At 38.3% G+C, this 16,888-nt stretch overlaps 1 protein-coding gene across 1 annotated transcript in view; it reads left to right on the top strand.

Moving 5' to 3' along the window:
- The window catches only part of LOC133631795 (cell surface hyaluronidase-like), a 73,343-nt gene that overhangs the window by 16,335 nt on the left and 40,120 nt on the right, over window positions 1-16,888 (top strand). The gene's annotated exons all lie outside the window — the stretch shown is intronic.

Below are 16,888 nucleotides of genomic sequence, written 5' to 3'. Positions count from 1 at the left end.
CTGTTTCGCAGGTTTCCCTGGATTTTATAAAATAACCCTTAGATGTCAAGGTTTATCAGTTATACAGTGCTCAATACCGGGGTAGAGCGGTATTGAGCTTATTATTATTATTATTTATTTTATAAAATCCCCTGATATATCATCCCTACAAGCTTGTTTCGCAGGCTTGTAGGGATGATATGGTATTTATTTTTTTTGTCATAAAAAAATACTGACCTAACGTATATATATATATATATATATATATATATATATATATATATATATATATATATATATATATATATATATATATATATATATATATATATATATATATATATATATATATATATATATATATATATCTTCCGAGCGCGATGTCACGTTATGGATGGGAAAATGCATTTTTAGACAATATGATTTGCCTGAGCAGCTTTACTAACACCGAGAGTAACAAGCAGTAGAAAATGGATTAGAAAAGACAGATTAAAAAATATATAAATATAAAAAAATAAAAAATAAAAAATAAAAAATAAATGTTTTTTTTTGTTTTTTGTTTTTTTAACATGGGACTTCCTGCGGGCCGGATTTTGGACCGAAGTTTGGGGACCCCTGCCTTAGATTATGATTAAATCTTCATCTAAATCAGTCCCATCAGTCAGCATCCAAGTGAGAGCAGACATTGTAGAGTAAGTGATGGATTTAATATGTTTGTTGTCTCTCAAGAAGTGTGCCATGATTAGTAGTTGTTGTTGAAGGGAAAAGTGAAAGTTAATACATTGCTGTATGCTTCAAATGAGCAAAATATGTAAGTACTACATGTTATTATGAACAGGCTAATTACTACATTACTTACAGCATTTACCGTAAATTACTTTTTTTCCTACGCTTTGAACCCTTCGGCTTATAAAACGGTGTGGGTAATTTATGGATTTTTCTTCCCTGTCGGCCACAATGTTTTGTGCTCAATAGTTTTCCATTAAAGACTAGCAGACACACTGAAATGGTGTGTCATTGTTGGCGCTATGGAGTTTGCTCACTGCAGGTGTTGCGGGTTGAAAATGTACTTCCTGTTTTGATGCCTTAAACCGGAAATAAAACTGTCCTTAGCGTCTCTGCTCGTATGGATTCTTCATTCATCAGTCCAAGCAACGTTTGTAAGTTTTTACAATATAACTAAAACTGCTTATACTGACTAAACCCCATGTGTGATGTCTTTAGGAGTGTTTTCATGCATATTCGTACATGCTGTCGTAATGTAATGAAGCTAGCGTCATTAGCATTAGTTAATATGCTGGACATGTTTACAAGTGTCTGTGTTAGTATTATTAACTTACAATGGCATTCTTTTTGTATTGTTTCAGTTTCACAAATTCCTAAGTAAATTCACCAAACCGTCACCATGGAGTTTTTGAGTCTATTTATCTGATTGGAGAGCTAGCTTCCGCAGCAGGTGGATCCATGACAATGATTTCTGTTTTGTCTGATTAGCCGTTTTACTGCCGTTTTACATACGCTGTTTGGAAACAATTAATGTATGTATTTAAACATTTACAAAATATTTGTGTAAATAACTTATTTTATCTGCGGCTTACAGTGTGGCTAATATATTGAAAACATATTGTTTCTTCTCAAATTTAGATGGTGCGGTTTATATACCGGAAAGTAGTCCAGAAAACACAGTATGAAAAACCTTGATGAAGTTTTTAGATGTTTTTTTAGAACGCTTTACAGGTGGAATAGAGCGACTCACATGGACTCCATTGTTAGCTGACTCTTGCTAACATTTGGAAACAATTAAGGTAAATAAACATTTACAAAATATGTCTGGTAAATAACTTATTTTATCTGCGGCTTATAGTCCGGTGCGGTTAATAGATAAAAAATATATTTTCTTCTCAAATTTAGATGGTGCGGTTTATATATTGGTGTGCTCTATAGTCCGGAAAACACAGTATAAAAAACTTTGATGAAGGTATTTGGATGTTTTTTAGAGCGCTTTATAGGTGGAATAGAGCGACTCACATGGACTCCATTGCTAGCTGACTCTGGCTAACATTTACTTACGAGTTAGAACGTGTTAGAATTGGGTTAGAATTTACCAAACCGTCACCGTGGGGTTTTTGAGTCTGTTTAGCTGATTGGAGAGGGTGTGTCCATGACAATGATTTCTGTTTTGTTTGATCAGCCGTTTTACTGCCGTGTTACATACACTGTTTGGAAACAATTAAGGTATGTAAATAAACATTTACAAAATATTTCTTGTAAATAACTTATTTTATCTGCGGCTTATAGTCCGTGTATTGAAAAATATTTTTTCTTCTCAAATTTAGATGGTGCGGTTTATATACCGGTGTGCTCTATAGTCCGGAAAATACAGTATAATGTTTTTTTTTGAGCGCTTTAAAGGTGGAATAGAGCGACTCACATGGACTCCATTGTTAGCTGACTCTTGCTAACATTTACTTACGAGTTAGAACGTGTTAGAATTGGGTTAGAATTCACCAAACCGTCACCGTGGGGTTTTTGAGTCTGTTTAGCTGATTGGAGAGGGTGTGTCCATGACAATGATTTCTGTTTTGTTTGATCAGCCGTTTTACTGCCGTGTTACATACACTGTTTGGAAACAATTAAGGTATGTAAATAAACATTTACAAAATATTTCTTGTAAATAACTTATTTTATCTGCGGCTTATAGTCCGTGTATTGAAAAATATTTTTTCTTTTCAAATTTAGATGGTGCGGTTTATATACCGGTGTGCTCTATAGTCCGGAAAATACAGTATAATGTTTTTTTAGAGCGCTTTAAAGGTGGAATAGAGCGACTCACATGGACTCCATTGTTAGCTGACTCTTGCTAGCATTTATTTACGAGTTAGAATGCATAAAAAAAAGAAAAAGGTATGTGTTCTTGTCTTACATAAGGTTTGTGAATAGGCAAAATCCAAAAGTGCAGTTTCCCTTTAATGAAGTGGGTATTTTTATGTAAACAAAACAGCAACATAAGGTGCAATGACAGTACCAACACGTGTGTCGTCATACCGACACCTCTTCCTATATGCACAGCAGCTGCATCTCCTTTCACACGTTGTACTTGACCATGCATGAACGCATCACCGCGTGAACTTTCCATGTTTCTAAAGCGACCGGACTTGCTGGTTATGAATAACGAACGTCCGCGCCTGTCTTTTAATGGACATCAGAAAGGAAGGTTCATGCGGAAGTAACGAGGGGCATTGAAAGAAGCGAGGACATGTGTGTCCGCCAGATGCATTCTAAATCTGTGTGGATGAAGACAAACTGATTTGTTTTGGGGGATTACAGGGTGACGAGGTTAACATCTCCCTGCCTGTCCTTCGCTTGGCCTTTCACCAGAATGTGGCGTGATGGGAGAGTGAAGCCGAAAGCAAAAAAAAAAAAAAAAAAAAAAAAACCTCCCCACTTCTTCAACTGCATCTGCGTTCAGCGTCATATCATATCACCCGGCGAGCCCGATGAAGCGAAAAGCCACTAATGTGACATGTGAAGCCCCCGTGTTGGAAAGCAGGACGTCTGCTTGCTGCAGCGAGGCTGCTGAGACTGACATGGATGCAAACACATACGCACGCAAAAACTGGCAGAGTATTTTCATAGCTTCAACCACCTATTTTTCAATCCTCTAATGCAGGGATTGTCAAACGTTGGTACGTACGCGGGGTCCATCTAGTGCAGGGGTCGGCAACCCGCGGCTCCGGAGCCGCATGCGGCTCCTTGACCACTCTGATGCGGCTCAGCTACATACATGCCGACCCCCCCGATTTTCCCAGGAGATTTATGGATCTCAGTGTCTTTCATAGATTACTCCCAGGGAAGAAAATAATCCTATTTACACTCTAATTACTAAAAAAAGGGCGTGCCCTAATTGCACTGCAGTAATTGTCCTCTATAGCATTTACATACAGCGTGCCAGTCCAGCCACATGTTGCATGTTGTTATTACTTGCACACGCAGGAGACAGCAAAGCATACATACTCATCAGCCACACAGTTTACACTGACGGTAGCCGTATCAAACAACTTTAACATTGTTACGTTACAAATATGCGCCACACTGTGAACCCACACCAAAAAAGAATGAAAAACACATTTCTGGAGAACATCCCACTGTAACACAACATAAACACAACACAACCATTACCCAGAATCCCATGCAGCCCTAACTCTTCCGGTCTACATTATACACTACCACCAAATCCCCCCACACATCAACCCCCCCCCCCCCCCCCCCGTGCGTTGGTTGAGCGGAAGAGTTAGGGCTGCATGGGATTCTGGGTATTGGTACCGTCAGTGTAAGATGTGTGGCTGCTGAGTTAGTACGCCTTGCTGTCACTTACGTGAGCAAGCTGAAATTGCATTCTACGTGGTCGAGCAGGTACACTGTTAGGGCAGGCTGTAGAGGGCGCCAAATGCAGTGTCATCACGCTCTGATATTCGGGAGTCTCCCGGGAAAAATGAGAAGGTTGGCAAGTATGACGCTATCAAGCGCCATTCATTCAAAACTCGCGGTCTGCACTAACATCAAATTTCCACATTAAAGTGCATGCCGGTGCGTGTGTCGGAGACCCCTGGTTAACATAGCACAAAGCATTTAAGCTTTGTATGCAGTGTTTTTCATTTTAAAAATTTTTTTGTGGCTCCCATTACTTTCTTTAATTTGTGAAACTTGCCAAAATGGCTCTTTGAGTGGTAAAGGTTGCCGACCCCTGATCTAGTGGTACGCCAAATAATCGCTTGATGAAAGTACAGTGTTGTATTTCCCTACATTCAAACACTGTGTACTGTTTCAACTCTATGTAATGTCACAGTGGCCAAAAATAGTATCGTGTTTTCCTGACTGTAGAGCGCATAGTGATGGGTCCGGCAACACAGATGCATCGGCGCATGCGTCAAACTCATAGGAGCGATACCCTGTGTCGGTGCGCGTACCGCTTTTAGAAAGTCACGTGACCGATCATGAGCTGCTTTGGTCACGTGACCGATACGCGAACTGTATCGCACTGACGCCTCCTCTGTGCCCTGTGAGCAACGTTCCCTCTAAGGTGCGCGCCTGCGCAATTGCGCACTGCTCAAGCGTTCTCTGCGCACACTGTGCGCCGCACAGCAAATATATGCCACGCACCAAATCAAACCCATCTGAATTCTAAACAAAATAAACACATTTATTCTGTGTAATTTTGAAATGCAACTTTGAGTGACAGTGACAACAAGCGGCCCTAACGGTGTTCGTCAACAACACGCATACCACTAAACCACTGGTGCGTTTATGGCCACACAAAAAGTCGGACAACTCAAACACCACACAAAGTTACACTATGACTCCTCAGTCATATGTGTGCTTATTTTTCTGTCATTTATTATTAATGTTAATGTATTGATATTAATCATGGAATGCTGTTACTAGAATAAGTTATAGGAATGACGGCGTGGCGAAGTTGGTAGAGTGGCCGTGCCAGTAATCGGAGGGTTGCTGGTTACTGGGGTTCAATCCCCACCTTCTACCATCCTAGTCACAATACATGTTCACATTATTTATTGACTGTATCTAAAAAAGATAAAAATATATTTTTATTTAAATTAAGATATGAAATAATCCTAAATGAAATACAATGACTTGGTTTATATTATTGTATATACAAGGTCATAAAATCAGTGTCAGTTGAGTCAGTTCATAGGTTGCGTGTAGGGATTTTTAATGTCCAGCAGATGTCAGTATTTAGTGACGCAGTATCGACACAGTATCAATACAGTTTTGCAATGTGTCGAAATGCTTCATGACGCCTCATCAACCCATCACTAAGAGCGCATATTGTCAATGCGTGGACTATGGGGTGTTTGTTTTCCCGAGATGCAAGTAAAGTTGGATCGGACATGGCGTGAAGGTAAGGACATCATTTTATTTCAACACTAACTATGTGAAGATGGGTGAAAATATGTCAACATGGCCAGATATATCCTGTGGTGTGCCGCAGGGATGAATACCGGGACCAAAATTGTTTAATCTTCATATAAACGACATTTTTAAAGTTACAAAGGACTTAAAGTTAGTTTTATTTGCAGATGATACAACTGCTTTCTGTTCAGGAGAGAACACACAGAAGATAATACAAATAATAACAGAAGAAATGAACAAATTAAAAAGATGGTTTGACAAAAACAGACTATCTTTGAATCTCAGTAAAACTAAAATAATGCTATTTGGTAATAGTAGGAAAGAGCATCATACGCAAATACAAATAGACGGAGTAGACATCGAAAGGGTAAAAGAAACCAGATTTTTGGGAGTATTAATAGATGATAAAATGAACTGGAAATCTCATATACAAAACATACAAAATAAGGTGGCAAAAAACATTTCAATAATGAATAAAACAAAACACGTCCTGGGCCAAAAATCCCTTCATATTCTCTACTGCTCACTAGTGTTACCATATCTGAGTTATTGTGCAGAAATATGGGGAAATAACTACAAATGTGCGCTACATTCGTTAACCATGTTACAAAAAAGATCAGTTAGAATAATACATAATGTTGGATATAGAGAACATACAAACCCTTTATTTATTAAGTCAAAAATATTAAAGTTTGGTGATTTGGTAAAATTGCAAACAGCTAAAATGATGTACAAAGCAATCTATAACCTGCTACCAAAGAATGTACAACATTTCTTCTCAACTAAAGAGGAGAAATATAACCTTAGAGGAAAAAATAATTTAAAACATTTATATGCACGTACAACACTTAAAACTTTTAGCATAACAGTATGTGGAATTAAATTATGGAATGGATTAAGTAAAGAAGTTAAACATTGTACTGACATGATCCAGTTTAAGAGGTTGTTTAAATTAATAGTGCTTACAAAGTACAAAGAAGAAGAATTTTGAGAAAAACTTCCAACCTTATTGAAAATATTCTTCATCTCAGTATGTTAATAATGACTGAATTAATTAATTATATATTACAAACTGTTGTATATACTAATTCATATATGTTATTGTATTATATAAAAAGGTCAGTAAATGATTTTATATAATTGTAAACGCTTTGAAGTGGGAAAGGGGTAGGATTAAATAAGCTTTGCTTCTTCCTACTCCTTTTCGGGCATGATGTAAATGAAATGATATGAAATTGTGTGATGTATTATGATGTAAATGTGTTCATGTTCGAAATAAACTAAAAGAAAGAAAGAAAGAAAGAAACTACAAAAAGGGTACAAACAAAAGGCGCGCTCAAAGCGGAGATTAACTTGGCTAAGAAACAAAAACTACCACAAAGGCAAAACTATGGACAATAAACAAACACTTACTTGGAACATGAAAATAGACAAAACTCACTTGGCATGGAACTAAGGTAGCATGGGTAACATGGGTAGCAGAAGTCAAACAGAGTTAATGTCGCCAGGCTGACTTCCTGGCAACTATCGGCTTAAATAGTCTTGAACATGATTAATGACAGGTGTGTGAGTCCAAATGAATCAGGTGCGTGACATGAGGACAGGTGAAAACTAATGGGTTGTCATGGAAACAAAACAAACAAGAGTGCACAAAGAGTCCAAAAACCAAACCGAACATAACCAAAACAAAACATGATCACACAGACATGACACATATAAGCCGCACCCACTAAATTTTAGAAGAAAAAAAATATCATTCCTTATATTAGCCGCACCGGACTATAAGCCGCACACACACACACGCACACGCACACGCGCACGCACACGCACACGCACACGCACACATATATATATAGTCGAGGTTTCTGTGGTTTATAATAATAATAATACCTGGGATTTATATAGCGCTTTTCTAAGTACCCAAAGTCGCTTTACATGTTAAAAACCCTTCATTCATTCACACCTGGTGGTGGTAAGCTACTTTCGTAGCCACAGCTGCCCTGGGGTAGACTGACGGAAGCGTGGCTGCCAATTTGCGCCTACGGCCCCTCCGACCACCACGTATCATTCATTAAACATTCATTCACCGGTGTGAGTGGCACCGGGGGCAAGGGTGAAGTGTCCTGCCCAAGGACACATCCGTTATACAGTGCTCAATACCAAGGTAGAGCGGAATATACGTTAGGTCAGGAAAAAACACAGAGGCTACACATCCCTACAAGGCTGTTTTGCAGGTTTCCCTTTACTTTATTTTATTTTTACCTGCGAAACAGGCTTGTAGGGATGATATAGCTTCTGTGTTTTTTCCTGACCTAACGTATATATATATATATATATATATATATATATATATATATATATATATATATATATATATATATATATATATATATATATATATATATATATATATATATATATATATATATATATATATATATATATATACACACGATGCGAAATTAGTTATTTACACAGACATATTCTGTAAATGCTTATCTACATACCTTAATTGTTTCCAAACGGTGTCTGTAACACGGCAGTAAAACGGCTGATCGAACAAAACAGAAGTCATCGTCATGGACCCACTAGCCGCGGAAGCTAGCTCTCCAATCAGCTAAACAGACTCAATAACTGTACGGTGACGTTTTCGTGAGTAATTACATTGCAATGGCACGTCCTAATATGCATGAAAACACACTTATAGACATCACACATGGGACGGGTTAGTAAGGAAGAATTGTTTTAGTTATATTGTAAAACTGCGGCTAGAAGACGGAAAGGGGCATGAACTTCCGGTTGAAAGCTCAGTCTAAACAGACGGGCAATGAAGCACCGCAGCACCTGCAGTGCGCAAACTTGTCCAAAAGATGGCGCCATAGCACAAATAATAACACACCTTTTCAATGTCTTTTTTTTTTTTTTAGCCATTTGAATTATGGAAGTCAGCGAAGGAAAATCCATGAATTAGCCACACCATTTTATAAGCCGCAGGGTCAAAGCGTAGGAAAAAAAGTAGCCGCTTATAGTCTGGAATTACATTACAATGCCACGTACTAATATGCTTGAAAACACATCACACGTCGGACGGTTGATTAAGCAAGAATTGTTGTAGTTATATTGTAACACTTACAAACGTTGCCTGGGGGGATGAGTTTAGAGTCCATACAAGAAGGAACGCTATGGACGGCTAGAAGACGGAACGGCGCTTGTATTTCCGGCTGAAAACGCAGTCTGAACAGACCTAGAGTGTGCAAACTTGTCCAAAAGATGGCGCCATAGCACATATAATAACACCTTTTCAATGTTATTTTGTTTTTTTATTATTTGAATTATGCAAGTCAGTGAAGGAAAATCCAAGAATTAGCTGCACCATTTTATAAGCCTGGAATTACATAGCAATGGCCCGTATCCTCTTGTTGTGGCGGGCATTCATAGAAGACGGAACGGCGCTTGTACTTCCGGTTGAAAGCGCAGTCTAAACAGACCTACAGTGTGCAAACTTGTCCAAAACATGGCGCCACACAACACATCTTTTCAATGTGTTTTTTTTATTTTTTACTATTTGAATTATGGACGCCAGCGAATGAAAATCAATGAATTAGCAGCACTGTTTTTTTGTAAGACGCAGGGTTCAAAGCGTAGAGGAAAAAAGTAGCGACTTATAGTCTGGAATTACATTGCAATGGCACGTACTAATATGCTTGAAAACACATCACACGTCGGACGGTTTAGTAAGTAAGAATTGTTTTAGTTGTATTGTAAAACTTACAAACGTTGCCCGGAGTGATGAGTGAAGAGTCCATACAAGAAGGATTGCTATGGACAGAACGGCGCTTGTACTTCTGGCTGAAAGCTCAGTCTAAACAAACCTAAAGTGTGCGAACTTGTCCAAAAGATGGCGCCATAGCACAAATGACACACCTTTTCAAAGTCTTTTTGTTTTTACTATTTGAATTATGGACGTCAGCGAAGGAAAATCCATGAATTAGCTACACCGTTTTATAGTATGCAAGGTTCAAAGCATAGGAAAAAAGTAGCGACTTATAGTCTGGAATTATATTGCAATGGCAATATGCTTGAAAACACATCACACGTCGGACGGTTTAGTAAGTAAGAATTGTTTTAGTTGTATTGTAAAACTTACAAACGTTGCCCGGAGTGACAAGTGAATGAAGAGTCCATACAAGAAGGATTGTTATGGACAGAACGGCGCTTGTACTTCTGGCTGAAAGCTCAGTCTAAACAAACCGAAAGTGTGCAAACTTGTCCAAAAGATGGCGCCATAGCACAAATAACACACCTTTTCAAAGTCTATTTTTTCTACTATTTGAATTATGGACGTCAGCGAAGGAAAATCCATGAATTAGCAGCACCGTTTTATAAGACGCAGGGTTCAAAGCGTAGGAAAAAAGTAGCAACTTATAGTCTTGAATTACATTGCAATGGCAATATGCTTGAAAACACATCACACGTCGGACGTTTTAGTAAGTAAGAATTGTTTTAGTTGTGTTGTAAAACTTACAAACGTTGCCCGGAGTGATGAGTGAGGAGTCCATACAAGAAGGATTGTTATGGACAGAACGGCGCTTGTACTTCCGGCTGAAAGCTCAGTCTAAACAGACCTAAAATGTGCGAACTTGTCCAAAAGATGGCGCCATGGCACAAATAATACACCTTTTCAAAGTCTTTTTTTTTTTAACTATTTGAATTATGGAAGTCAGCGAAGGAAAATCCATGAATAAACTGCACCATTTTATAATCCGCAGGTTACAAAGCGTAGGAAAAAAGTAGCGGCTTATAGCCTGGAATTACATCGCAATGGCACGTACTAATATGCTTGAAAACACATCACACGTCGGACGGTTTAGTAAGTAAGAATTGTTTTAGTTGTATTGTAAAACTTACAAACATTGCCCGGCGTGATGAGTGAATGAAGAGTCCATACAAGAAGGATTGTTATGGACAGAACGGCGCTTGTACTTCTGGCTGAAAGCTCAGTCTAAACAAACCGAAAGTGTGCAAACTTGTCCAAAAGATGGCGCCATAGCACAAATAACACACATTTTCAAAGTCTATTTTTTCTACTATTTGAATTATGGACGTCAGCGAAGGAAAATCCATGAATTAGCAGCACCGTTTTATAAGACGCAGGGTTCAAAGCGTAGGAAAAAAGTAGCAACTTATAGTCTTGAATTACATTGCAATGGCGATATGCTTGAAAACACATCACACGTCGGACGTTTTAGTAAGTAAGAATTGTTTTAGTTGTGTTGTAAAACTTACAAACGTTGCCCGGAGTGATGAGTGAGGAGTCCATACAAGAAGGAATGCTATGGACAGAACGGCGCTTGTACTTCCGGCTGAAAGCTCAGTCTAAACAGACCTAAAATGTGCGAACTTGTCCAAAAGATGGCGCCATGGCACAAATAATACACCTTTTCAAAGTCTTTTTTTTTTAAACTATTTGAATTATGGAAGTCAGCGAAGGAAAATCCATGAATAAACTGCACCATTTTATAATCCGCAGGTTACAAAGCGTAGGAAAAAAGTAGCGGCTTACAGCCTGGAATTACATCGCAATGGCACGTACTAATATGCTTGAAAACACATCACACGTCGGACGGTTTAGTAAGTAAGAATTGTTTTAGTTGTATTGTAAAACTTACAAACATTGCCCGGCGTGATGAGTGAATGAAGAGTCCATACAAGAAGGATTGCTATGGACAGAAAGGCGCTTGTACCTCTGGCTGAAAGCTCAGTCTAAACAGACTTAAAGTGTGCAAACTTGTCCAAAAGATGGCGCCAAAGAACAAATAACACACCTTTTCAAAGTCTTTTTTTTTAAACTATTTGAATTATGGACGTCAGCGAAGGAAAATCCATGAATAAACTGCACCGTTTTATAAGACCTAGGGTTCAAAGCGTACGAAAAAAGTAGCGGCTTATAGTCTGGAATTAAATTGCAATGGCACGTACTAATATGCTTGAAAACACATCACACGTCGGATGTTTTAGTAAGTAAGAATTGTTTTAGTTGTGTTGTAAAACTTACAAACGTTGCCCGGAGTGATGAGTGAGGAGTCCATACAAGAAGGAACGCTATGGACAGAATGGCGCTTGTACTTCCGGCTGAAAGCTCAGTCTAAACAGACCTAAAATGTGCGAACTTGTCCAAAAGATGGCGCCATGGCACAAATAATACACCTTTTCAAAGTCTTTTTTTTTTTTAACTATTTGAATTATGGAAGTCAGCGAAGGAAAATCCATGAATAAACTGCACCATTTTATAATCCGCAGGTTACAAAGCGTAGGAAAAAAGTAGCGGCTTATAGCCTGGAATTACATCGCAATGGCACGTACTAATATGCTTGAAAACACATCACACGTCGGACGGTTTAGTAAGTAAGAATTGTTTTAGTTGTATTGTAAAACTTACAAACATTGCCCGGCGTGATGAGTGAATGAAGAGTCCATACAAGAAGGATTGCTATGGACAGAAAGGCGCTGGTACTTCTGGCTGAAAGCTCAGTCTAAACAGACCTAAAGTGTGCAAACTTGTCCAAAAGATGGCGCCAAAGAACAAATAACACACCTTTTCAAAGTCTTTTTTTTTTAACTATTTGAATTATGGACGTCAGCGAAGGAAAATCCATGAATTAGCAGCACCGTTTTATAAGACGCAGGGTTCAAAGCGTAGGAAAAAAGTAGCGGCTTATAGTCTGGAATTAAATTGCAATGGCACGTACTAATATGCTTGAAAACACATCACACGTCGGATGTTTTAGTAAGTAAGAATTGTTTTAGTTGTATTGTAAAACTTACAAACGTTGCCCGGAGTGATGAGTGAAGAGTCCATACAAGAAGGATTGCTATGGACAGAACGGCGCTTGTACTTCTGGCTGAAAGCTCAGTCTAAACAGACCTAAAGTGTGCAAACTTGTACAAAAGATGGCGCCAAAGAACAAATAACACACCTTTTCAAAGTCTTTTTTTTTAAACTATTTGAATTATGGACGTCAGCGAAGGAAAATCCATGAATTAGCAGCACCGTTTTATAAGACGCAGGGTTCAAAGCGTAGGAAAAAAGTAACGGCTTATAGTCTGGAATTAAATTGCAATGACACGTACTAATATGCTTGAAAACACATCACACGTCGGACGTTTTAGTAAGTAAGAATTGTTTTAGTTGTTTTGTAAAACTTACAAACGTTGCCCGGAGTGATGAGTGAGGAGTCCATACAAGAAGGAACGCTATAGACAGAATGGCGCTTGTACTTCTGGCTGAAAGCTCAGTCTAAACAGACCTAAAATGTGCGAACTTGTCCAAAAGATGGCGCCATAGCACAAATAACACACCTTTTCAAAGTATTTTTCTTTTAACTATTTGAATTATGGAAGTCAGCGAAGGAAAATCCATGAATAAACTGCACCGTTTTATAATCCGCAGGTTACAAAGCGTAGGATAAAAGTAGCGGTTTATAGTTTGGAATTACATTGCAATGACACGTACGAATATGCTTGAAAACACATCACACGTCGGATGGTTTAGTAAGTAAGAATTGTTTTAGTTGTATTGTAAAACTTACAAACGTTGCCCGGAGTGATGAGTGAATGAAGAGTCCATACAAGAAACGCTATGGACAGAACGGCGCTTGTACTTCTGGCTGAAAGCTCAGTCTAAACAGACCTACAGTGTGCGAACTTGTCCAAATGATGACGCCATAGCACAAATATCACACCTTTTCAAAGTCTTTTTTTTTTTTTAACTATTTGAATTATGGAGGTCAGCGAAGGAAAATCCACAAATTAGCTACACCGTTTTATAGTACGCAGGGTTCAAAGCGTTGGATACAAGTAGGAGCTTATAGTCTGGAATTTAGGGTATGTATTCATGAGCAAAAAGTAATGTCATTCTTCTTCTGTCAGATAAGCCGATGATCAGGGAAAGCGAACAAACACCGCGGTTCTTTTTAGGAGCGGAATTCTTCAAGACAATGACGGCCTAAAGACGGTAATTTAACGGCTGGCAGAGGTGCGCGCACACTGGCGTTCCAACGTGCCCGTCTGAAGGTTTCCGCGACGCTTCCATTACGGCGTGAGCCGACGCCGCTCGCTGCTGAAATTACAGCCTGTCGAGCTCAACTGAGTTTTTCTGGCCATTTCAGCCACTCAGCCCCCCGGGGAAGTGGCAGCGGGGGCCCCCGCCGAGGTAGACTTCTTTCAGCCGACCTGACACTTTAAACACAGTCATTCAGCCCGGCGCCGAGTGCATGTCCGTCCGGGCTGGCAGTAAGAGAAAACTAATGGCTTTTTTATATTCCGATCACTTGATGGCCGTGACAAACAATGTGAGTCCAATCAGATGAGTGTCAGGCTGAGAGACTATTTCCTCACGGAAGTAGACGGGGAGGAAAAATAGCTATCAAACCCCAAAGTCCTCTAATAGCCTGGAAAGGATGATTATTTCTGTTCCAATGAGAAATTGCCGCTCTTCTCCCCTTATCACTCGTCTTCAGCGTGTTGATGCTGTCAGGCTTATCTCCGCATCATAACAACAGCTATGACAATGGCTGCCACTTAATGGCACGGCATAATGGCACTTAGACGGAAAAACAAAAGAGAGTGCTTTCTTTGCGTTGCGTTCTTCCACGGATCGCTCATCTTATTCACTGCCGGGCCTCGAGTGGCTCGCTTGTGTTGTAACGATACCAATATTTTGGTACCGGTACTAAAATTATTTCGATACTTTTTTGGTACTTTTCTAAATAAAGGGGGCGCCGTGGCAACCGGAGGGTTCCTGGTTCCATCCCCACTTTCTACCGACCTCGTCACCTCCGTTGTGTCCTTGAGCAAGACACTTCACCCTTGCTCCTGATGGGCGGTGGTTAGGGCCTTGCATGGCAGCTCCCGCCATCAGTGTGTGAATGTGTGCGTGATTGGGTGAATGTGGAAATAGTGTCAAAGCGCTTTGAGTACCTTGTTGGTAGAAAAGCGCTATACAAGTATAACCCATTTACCACAAAAAAATTGCATTATTGGCATTATTTTAACAAAAAATCTCAGGGTACATTAAACATATGTTTCTTATTGCAGTTAAGTCCTTCAATAAAATGCATTCTGGGTCTTGTTGGACTTGGAATCGCTTATTTACATGACAGAATACTTTATAGCAGGGGTCCCCAAACTACGGCCCGCGGGCCGGATCCGGCCCCCCAGCATCCAAAATCCGGCCTACAGGAAGTCCCAAGTAGAAAAAATAAATAAATAAAAAATAAAAAATAAATGAATAAAATACAATATTTTTTTTAATCTTTCCTTTCTAATCCATTTTCTACCGCTTGTTACTCTTGGTGTCTCCTAGTCTCTCAGGCAAATCATATTGTCTAAAAATGAATTTTCCCATCGATAACGTGACAATGTTAAATGTTGATGAACATCAATGTTTATTGATGTTAAATGACAAAACTGATTATAAAGACAATGTATATATATATATATATATATATATATATATATATATATATATATATATATATATATATATATATATATATATATATATATATATATATATATATATATATATACACAGCCTAGCCCCCGGCCAAATTTTTTTAACCCAATGCGGCCCCCGAGTCAAAAAGTTTGGAGACCCCTGCTCTATAGGTTGTCCCCATATACCAATATTTTGGTACCGGTACCAACATTTATTTTGATACTTTCCGATACCTTTCTAAATAAAGGGGATCATAAAAAGTGCATTATTGGCTTTATTTTATCAAAAAATCTTACGATACATTAAACATAAGTTTCTTATTGCAATCGAATAACAATTGTTTCCTTAAATAAAATAGTGAACATACTAGACAACTTGTCTTTTAGTAGTAAGTGAACAAACAAAGGCTCCTAATTAGTCTGCTGACATATGCAGTAACATATTGTGTCATTTATCATTCTATTATTTTGTCAACATTATGAGGGACAAACTGTAAAAATGTATTATTAATCTACTTGTTCATTTACTGTTAATATCTGCTCCCTTTCTCTTTTAACACGTTCTATCTACACTTCTGTTAAAATGTAATAATCACTTATTCTTCTGTTGTTTGATACTTTACATTAGTTTTGGATGATAACACAAATTTGGGTATCAATCCGATACCAAGTAGTTACAGGATCACACATTGGTCATATTCAAAGTCCTCATGTGTCCAGGGACGTATTTCCTGAGTTTATAAACAAAACATACATTTAAAAAATAAAACGAAAGTAGATGTTGTGATTAGGGTTGCAAAGGGGTGGAAAGTTTCCGGTAAAATTCTGGAAACTTTCCGGAAATTTACCACGGGAAGTTAAGCTCGGGAAGTTTGGAAATATTGACCATTTTTTGATTATTCAAAGTTGGACACCGTCCATGGGAATTAATGGGAATATATGTGAATTAATGGGGAATTACAATAATGATATATTATTGGGCACTTGTCTATATGCTGCTGCATCTTTGTGGCATTTCTGGCGTAGCTCTTTGCACAGTATTTGCAAATGTACACAGCCTTTCCGCCTACATTGGTTGGGGTGAAATGTCTCCACACATCAGCTGGTGTACATGGCATTATTCTGTTTGTATTTATTTATTCTTGTAAAACACTAATGCAGGGCCACACACACACATATAAATAGTCAGTTGGAGTAGTCTTTCAAAATATTTTACGAATGGACAAATGAATAGAAACAGGCTAGATCAGGGGTGCCCACACTTTTTCAGCAGGCGAGCTACTTTTTAAATTACCAAGTCGAGGTAATCTACCTCATACATACATACACACACACACACACACACATGTATGTATGTATGTATATATATATATATATATATATATATATATATATATATATATATATATATATATATATATATATATATATATATATATATATATATATATATACATATATATATATATAAATATATATA

The sequence above is a fragment of the Entelurus aequoreus genome, linkage group LG17, assembly GCF_033978785.1.
Source record: "Entelurus aequoreus isolate RoL-2023_Sb linkage group LG17, RoL_Eaeq_v1.1, whole genome shotgun sequence".
Classification (NCBI taxonomy): domain Eukaryota; kingdom Metazoa; phylum Chordata; class Actinopteri; order Syngnathiformes; family Syngnathidae; genus Entelurus; species Entelurus aequoreus.
Note: the sequence above shows the minus strand (reverse complement) of the source record. Positions and strands in the feature narration are given on the sequence as shown.